Raw genomic sequence first — 9,343 nt, forward strand, 5'->3', positions numbered from 1 at the left:
TTCTGCCTGGCAGAAGAAAGAATAAAGAAATGCAAATAAATTGCATTCTTCAATGAAACAGGATGTAAATTTATAGCATCAGCCGTATGTTTACAAATTTCACATACTATTCTAAAAATGACTGGCCACAGTATAGCTCTATCTAATTATTTCCTTTACATTTTATGCTTATTCAGTTATATTTACATTTTAGGATATGTAATTTTAGTAGAAGCATGTAAAATATCAGTCATTGACATAAAGAATACATATCAAATAGATAAAGTCAAAGAGATAAACAGATAATTTCCAAGTGTTTCAAGTAAAACATTAAAAGAGACGTGAGTAAGACTATAAACACAAATAAATGTACCACACAAACTTGCAACAATGAAAAGAATTATTTTTCTATTTAGGATTTATTGTTGAACTTATTTGGTAGCTAGAAAAAAAAATCTTTATAAAAAACATCCTGAAACAGCACCATGGAGACTTCACATACACACATACAAAATCCCACTACTATATAGTTTTCCTTGTGGAACCTATAATGTCCTTGATAGAGACCATCATGTATTGGGACACATATGCTGTTTTCTACTATTTCTTTGATTAGCTCTCATTCTTGCTCTTCAGGGTTTCTATCATAATACAAGAAAATAAAATTTTAAGCCCAGAAGGATTTTTACAGTAATACAAGCTATTGATCGGTGCATTTTTTTTTTTTCAACCAGAGCTTACTATTGCATCCAGGTTCCTTACAGCTCCAATATGCCCAGCGGGTTAATATTGGGTATAGTACAAGCTGTTAGAAAACTACCAGTACATTTTTCCCCTCAACATTACTACGTATTTCAAGCTCCTATGGGGCAGTAACAAAAATTTTATTTCTTTGTTTTTATCCAAACCTCAGACTTCATATATGCTTTGAATTATAAAAAACAGTCATGAAATACTTATTCAAATCATGACTTTCCTATGTTGGTTAACCCTAGAACATGTTTAAGGGGCATGTTTGTATCTGTTGTTCTGTTTAGCATGACATATTAAATAGCTCCTCTGGATAGATGACCATGGGTGAACTGTGAGTAACCATGGTGATTATCTTTTCTAATTGGGCATCTTGTCTTTCCATAATTCAGCCCTCCCAGTCTCTGTTTAAACTTTCTTCTGGCTTCCGGTCTTGTGTTCTTCGGCATTTAGCTATACCCAGTCTCTAGAGAGTCAGAGTCTCCTTTATAAGAAGGTTGAGCTTCCTCCAGACATCTTGGCACTGGTGAGGACTGTTCCCAAAGGCAGTTACTGCTAACCCTGTAACCCAAAGGAGGAAATAGCTGGCTAAGCCCAGACTCAGTACTGGTGGTCATCATGTCTTTGAAGATCCAGACAAGCAATGTAACCAACAAGAATGACCCAAGTTCATCAACTCTTGGGTGTTCATTGGAAACCTCAATACAACTGTGGTGAAGAAGTCTGATGTGGAGACTATCCTCCCCAAATATGGCTTTGTGACCAGCTGTTCACTGAAAGGTTATGCCTTTGTCCAGTATGCCAATGAGCACCATACCCTGGCAGTCATGCTGGGAGAGAATGGGAGAGTGCTGGCTGGGCAGACCCTGGACATCAACATGGCTGGAGAATCTAAGCCCAATAGACCCAAATGGCTAAGGAGAGCAGCATCTGCCATATACAGGCTTTTTGACTACTACGGCCACCTGTCACCTGTGCCAATACTCAGGGCAGTCCCTATGAAGAGACCCTGAGTTATAGTTTCTTTGTTCCATCCTGTCAAAACTACCATATCTGTCAAGCTCTTTGCTTGCTCTACAGCCATCACCACCAGCTCAGCCAAGATCAAGTTAAAGAGCAGGGAGATGCAGACCATCAAGACAGGCTGACACAGATCAAGTCCAATGTCAATGCACTTTTGGCCCACTTAGAGCAAATTGCAGAGGAGCAAAAGGGCAATCCAGGTGATAAGAAGAACAACAGCAGCAGCAGCAGGAGTGGTGGTAGCAGTAGTAGCAGTAGCAATAGTGGCAGCAGCAGCTGGCCACCAGCCCCACAGGAGGATGCTGTTTCTGAGGCACTCATGCCCCAGGGAGAAACTCAGACTCAAGATGATGGCAATGAGGAGGGCCTGCTGACACTTAAGGAGGAAGAACTGGAGCACAGCCAGGACACAGATGCTGGGGATGGGGCCTTGCAGTAAGCAGCCTGACGGGAGTAGCAGACACCAGCAGAGGAGCATCACTGTCCCAGGCCTCAAGATGGGCACCCACTTCTGAATGCCAACCTGCAGTGGGTGCCAGAGGAAAGCTGGCAGTCAGGACTCCTCTTCCCACCTCCACATCCCAGCTAGTGCCATATCCTCTGCAGGTGGCATTATCAGTCTACCATTCCCCATGCACCTTCCCTGTCTACACACCCAGGCTAGAAGGCAGAGCACAGGGGGTTCCCTAAACTCTGCTTCCGCTCCCCAGGACAAGCCCAGGCTTGGGGTTTTTCTTTAGTTTTGGAGAGGTAGGCCATACAAGGAGGGATCCCTGACAATAAAGAGATTGTATCCAAACCTAAAAAACGAAGCAGCAGCAGCTTGAGTTTCAGAGTCCCTTATTTGCATGAGCCCTTTCTCTGATCTTGAGGGAACTGGTAATAGGCTCACAGTTTTCCTTTTTATTTGTAGTGACAAACTAAGAATTTTCAGTTTTGTTTTAAGAATAATTTCCTACTCCTGTTTTATGTGCTTCCAGCTCTATAAAACCCAGAACCAACCCAAACTTTAGAACTAAGTTGAGCTTTAGTTGAGTTCTTCTTATAGAACTCTCTTCTCTCCATCTCTTCCACCTGGGTTCCTCTCACTGAGGCCCACAGGTATGTTCTGACTTGGCTTAGACAATGCCCTGCCAGGTTTAGCTCTAGCTCCTACTTCTCAGTGTAGGAGAGTCAGTATAGGAAAACTAAAATAAATAATATGAAACAGGAATTGCCCTGAAAGCATGCATGTATGTAAACTGCAAAATTTAGACCCTCAACATAGGATAGAAAACAGTCTATTTTCATCATCTGCTGCCAATTTCTCTGAGACATATCCTAGAATCAGATGGAAACTCAGAGAAAGAAAACTTACTTCTAATGCCAGACACATCTAAATACCTCTGAGTGACAAGGATTAACCACAGATCTGGGGTCTTGAAAGTATGTCTGTTTCCACCTAAAAGCTTCGCACCATTGGGGTCTATACACCAAGTAGTAAAGCTGTGTATGTGAGGCTGTCCACCTGAAGAATGGCAGGTAGAAAATTATTCAAGGGAATGAATCTAATTGGTGACCTTTAAAATAATGATTCATTACTTTAAAACACTTTTATTATGTCAGCATGAGTACTTCAATTGAAATTAATATATTTAAATCAAAAACAGTAGGTCTTACTTAACCTCTTTAACCAAAAAGTACATCTTACAAGAATTTATTAGGATTTTACTTTTCCTTTTTCTTCTGCCTTCCCTTTTTCTCCTTTCCTTCCATCTTTTCTTTGCTTCTTCTTCCCTTCTTTCCCTCCTTCCATTATAAGCTTATTTTTATTGGACAGGAGACCAGAATTCAAATTTTAACCTGATTTATTAACTACTGCATGGAACCACATGGATATTGAATGAGATAATACATGTAAATCACCCAGTAAGGTTCTAGACATTTTGTAAAGGTTAGTTCATTGCATTCTTCCTTGAAGTCTAATTCTGGAACCTCCATAATAGCCCAAGGAGAGCAAACTCACAGCACATAGTATGTGCCCAGCACAAAAGGGAACCAGTCTAGGTTTTATATTTGGCTGCTGATTTGCCCAGAAAGAAAGAATAACTGAGAATGTTGACAGCCCTCTAGCCAACATGCAGAGTGTGCTATATGATCCTCCTCAAAATCAGATTCCCAAATCTCAGTATGGTTCTGAACCTAGAACAAACATGTACAAGCAGGCAGCCACTGTAGTATTAAAAAAAATACATGGTTTGGCAGAGGCTATATTTACTAGGGCATATTTGTGATTTTCAAAGCAAAATTTTGTGACCAGTTTTCATTATATTCTGGGATATGTAACTTTTTATGGCATACACATTTATAAATAAAAGCATGAGAGCCTCTAAATCACTGACTTAGGCTGAAATGATGCCTCTAGGGTTTGGGATTATAAAAAAATAAAAGGAGACCGAGCAGGGATCATAAGGCAATATCCTACAGGAAGCAAATTGATACCTGGGATTACAGAAGCAATTCCTTTCTAGCATTCACAAAGAAACATATTTTAGATAAACAAATAGGCAGAACATTTTGGATCTCTGTAAATAGATCTGAAAAGTCAGGCAAAAGCCTTTCCCTATATGGGTGCAAATGACATCATTCATAACCTTTTGAGCAACTAGTGCATTTCGAAGAGCTGTAATTTTCAGATATGATACTAAAGTTGAACTATTCACTCTATTTTACATTATAGTTCCATTGGCAGAGCATGGGAAAGGCAATCTACAACTACATTTTTCATGACTGTTTTTCTTTTAATAATAGAATTTCATCTGTAATACTTTCATATTAATATAGATATATATCTTTCTAGATCTGAAAACAATAATAAGTTTTGATTTATTCTTATGTCAGTCTTTTATCATAAGTACCATGATTGCTATTTTTTCAAATGTATACACAGACATAGGAACCTGTGTCACACAGAAGAGACAATCATAGTCATGTTCTATTTTTTTGACGTGTGTTCAACAAGTATCATTGTACCAAGTACTGAGGGAGGAATTTGGAGGAGCTTGAAATGAAAGAGGATATATCATATTAGTCCTTAAAGAATTTGAAAATGATAGGAGAGAGGGGATGCTACATAAATGCATGTGATACAAGAGGAAGTTTAATGTGCACTGTGAAAATTACACAAATTCTGGGACATAGGATTTCAAAAGAGGAAGAAATTGATTCAAAACAACACACACACATACACACATACATTTCATACAAAAAAAATTTATTTATCTTAGACCTTGAATTATAGACAGAATTTTGAAAGGGAAAATTTTGGTGAGATATAGTCTAAGAACCTGGTTTTAGGTAAACTTGCATTTGTTCCTGTCAAATAAAAACTAAGAAGCAAAATTAAATTCTAACAAAGGAATGAAATCATTTGACTTCAGAGTGCATAAATTTCACCAATTACTTCTAATCTGGTACAATGATTTAAGTCTATTTGGAATAAGAAACTATATGAGCAAAACATTTTAAATACCACTAACTTTCTACTGTTTACTCTATTTGAGTCCCAGTGACTGGAGATAGAAAGATGGAATAGCTTTACTGACATCTTCTGGGAAAACTCTACGGTATGTCCAGGGAACATTGTAACTTCAAATAAGAGCACATATATCCTATGCCATTTCCTTGAGTACTTATTTTAAAAGACATCAAAATAAGAAACATCAAAAACAAATTACTACATATTTGCTACATTTGCTTTTTTAGTACATTTTCCATTTACTTAACAATGAAAAACATCATATTACTTTGATTTTATTTTAATATACATATATCTAGTTGGTATATAGGATATGAATTGACTGTGCAGCTTTGATAAAGTGCATAAATTACTCTCCCCTTTATTCATGCCATTCCTTTTCATTATTTATAGTTATGCTCACCGAAGAGAACAAATAAATCGTGTGACGACACTACAAACCTCTGTTGAAAATATTATATGTTCACATACACTAATCCCTTTCACAGGGTGAAGGCATTGCAAACAGCTCCTATGCCCTGAGTTTCTACTGTGCACTTAGGGTCATTCTTGGGCATGTGCATAAACAAATGCTACTACTAATGAAAAGCAAGCACTTAGGAACCTGGAGAAAAACACAGTATAGTGGTGTTTGGTGTATGAATGACTATAAACAAGAAATCTCACCTACTTAAAATTCGTTGCAAGGTTATTACTAAAACAACTTTCCCATCAAGTAAATACATGTTAAGAATTTCTGGGTTTGAAAACATTATCTTGGGTCAATGCTGATATATTTCACATTCTCAAAGATAATAATTCAAATATCAATGACTGTAAGATGTATCTGACTACAATTCTTTGAATAAGCAATATAAAAATATTCAGAACCAACAGGAAACAAATGCATTTGTATACTCAGTTTGAATAGAATTAGTGAATCAGGACCATGCAAACTAAACTTAGGTGTGAAGGAAACACATCTAGAGAGAAAAGGAGCAAGATGAGCAGGGGTGACAGGAGGAGGGAGGAAACAGAGAGTTGGGGAGAACCAAGCGAATAGCCTCCTTTTACATTGAGATGGTTTTGAGAATAATAATGTGCTAGTTTCTTTCTTTCCGTTTTTTTTTTTTTTTTTTAATCCAAGTAGCTATTGAAGATTGTAATGATTTCAGTCTAAAAAGCAATGCTGGAAAGCCTCTTCGGAGATTGCCAACTCCCACTGTGCAGAAACACTGTGTCCCTGCGCGCTAGTGTAATGGAGACAAACAAAAGAAACACTTCAAGAAAAGGGGAGGCAGAATAGGGAGGGTGAAAAAACACAGAGGATGTGGTTCTCAGAGGAACAGTAAGAGTTTTAGCAACGACCAAAAGCAAGCATAATTACCCCCAAGTTTGAAACTGATATAAGTTAAATAAAAGACTCAATGTTTTAAGTAATATATTACACAGTTATTCTCATTTGAAATAACTAATTTATCATCAATTTTAATCTAATTCTACTTGTTATTGAAACCCACTCCCTGCCTTAAACCAACCAAACTGATTTTATTTTTGCAGACATCTGTATTGACTCCTATCAGGAGCAAATATATCTATGAAAGATTATTAGTTATAGTAACACACAATTGTGTCTGTTTCCTGGCATGCATCTTTCCCTTTCCTTTGGAAAAATAAATGCTTTAAAAATCAACATATGTAACTACACAATGAAACCATTCTAATTAAAATGATACTACTTATTTACTTCAATTCCTACAAAGATTTAAATTGGCTTATTATTTCCATATTCTGATTATTATATAAAGGTCAATAATAATTACTGTTTATTTGCTTTCAAGTATTCTTAATGTAAAAGTTGTGTGAGATGTTGAAAACTACTATTTTATGCATTCTTAGAAAAATCCAATATCAACATTTTAGGAAAATGTATTTACATTTAATTTTAATTCAAATTATTTTAATTGCATTGAAAGACTGTCTGCTTAATGCCATTATATCTAAACCAGAAACCGATGCTTCTGATATTCAGTATATATCTTTGCCTTCCAAACCAACTTATAATTTTATCTGTTTTATTCATCTTTGTATAAGGTTTATCTGAAGCATTTTTTGAGTATTTTGGTATGACTACATTTCAAAAATGATACAGTGCAAAAGAAGCACTATTTCTTATATCCAGCAACTCACACCCTGATAAAAGAATCACACTAGACCCTTCTGATGGGAGATCCTCACATCTCTATTTAGAAAGCAAATCATCATATCTAAAACTTCGAAGAAAAGCACTTTAGGCAATAAGATGGGGAAAACATGGTAGCCAAAACCACCATATATAAGGTTCTTTATTTTGTTTGTTTCTGAGATATAGTCTTGATTATATTAGTGTGTTATCACTGTTATAAAGCCAAATTCTAAAATTTACCAAATGGAAGGAACTTTCATTAATTGTAATATGCAAATATCTTACTAATGAACACAAATCTGATTGACTTAACTTTTTTCACATAGTTCACATTCATAATGGCTATTTCAAGTACACTTCATATCTGAGTAGCTGCAAAACATACCTTGGCTATATGAAAGGAAAATAACAAAGAACAATATAGGAATTCAACTTGCACAGTGGAATCATTAGTATGATTCTTGGATAAAGAAAGTTTTTCATTTATTATGATTCAAGAACTTGAAAGATCTAGCTAATGAACACAGGCATATCCATTCTTATCCATAACACTCAAATGTTTCATTTTGATATCTCTTGTCCACTTTGATGTAATTATTTATTATTAGTACTAGCATGTTATACATAATACAATGAGTTATTATAACAGAATGACTCACATTTATGTAACATTTGCTATGTTCCATACATTGTTATAAGAGCTTTACATACACTGGCACATTTAAATTTTCACAACCTAAGAGATACATTTTATTACCCCAATTATATAAATGAAAGGTAAATAACTTACTCAAGAGCTAATTCACTTTAAGTGGAAACCAGAATTAAACCTAGGCAGTCTGACTCATGTTTAACACTTCTAATATTAATAAGCCAATACTTTAGATGCCCCAATATATCTAAATTGCTTTGGTATATTCAAATAACCATTGAATATCTCTGAACACTATATGTCCAAAATTATTTTTCTACCAATAAAATTATATAATGCACTTTTCAGAGGAAACACCATAATTATAGTATACATCTGTTTGTCCTCTGAAAATAAATTTAAAAAAATAAAAACAGAAATAGAAAGAAAAGGCAAAAGTACCTCTAGCCTCAAGAAAAGTGTGGAAAAGATGAAAGTCACCTCAGACTCTATGAATAATGGGTTTCAGCCACTCCCATCATTTTCCTTTTATTTTGATAATATTAATAGGGTTAGAAGAGGTTGTGACTTGTATTATTCCTCTTGCTAACCTGTTATTTTAAAAAGAAAGTGTTGTTCAATTAACCTTAACTATGAGGCATGGGCTTTCATTTTCCTCTTTTTGTGCAAAGAACCAGACAATTATTTTTTTCTACAAGTTTTTAGAAGAAAGTTTAATAGCAAATTATCTTTCATTATGATGCTTAACAAGATGGTCTGGGTAGTGGTTGTGCATCCCCAGCTCAGCAGTAGGTTGCTGGCTAAACAATGAGTAGGCCAGTATGAAGAAGCAACTCTGCTAACAGTAGGGAACTCTGAATGATGTTGGTCAATGGTGGTCTCACAGGTAAGTAATCTGCCCATGGTCATTCACACATGGAATTGAGTTTCTCTTTATGTTCAGATTAGAGGCAGTGAAGCTATAAGTAAAGAGACCTGGGACAACAATGTACAAACTTGAAAGATACAATCTGTGCCTTCTGGAAGCTCACAACCTAGTTATGAGTGAGTGGCAGAGACTGAGGGAGTTTATGATAAGAAGTTCTAAGGTACTATACAAGTTATTAAGGAGGGCAATGCCACAACATCCAAGAAGGGTCAGGGGCCAAGGCAGTGTACTCAGAAAGGCTTCACAGAAGAGATGACTTGTGTCTGGTTCTTGCAGAAGGCTTTGTCATCAAGCCAACCAGAAAGAACAGGGAGAAGGATATGCAGAGAT

At 36.0% G+C, this 9,343-nt stretch overlaps 1 pseudogene; it reads left to right on the forward strand.

Moving 5' to 3' along the window:
* Window positions 1-1,347: 1,347 nt before the first annotated feature.
* Window positions 1,348-2,191, forward strand: LOC124989087 (RNA-binding protein Raly-like; annotated as a pseudogene).
* Window positions 2,192-9,343: the final 7,152 nt, after the last annotated feature.

This window comes from Sciurus carolinensis, chromosome 7 (genome assembly GCF_902686445.1).
Source record: "Sciurus carolinensis chromosome 7, mSciCar1.2, whole genome shotgun sequence".
NCBI classification, from domain to species: Eukaryota; Metazoa; Chordata; class Mammalia; order Rodentia; family Sciuridae; genus Sciurus; species Sciurus carolinensis.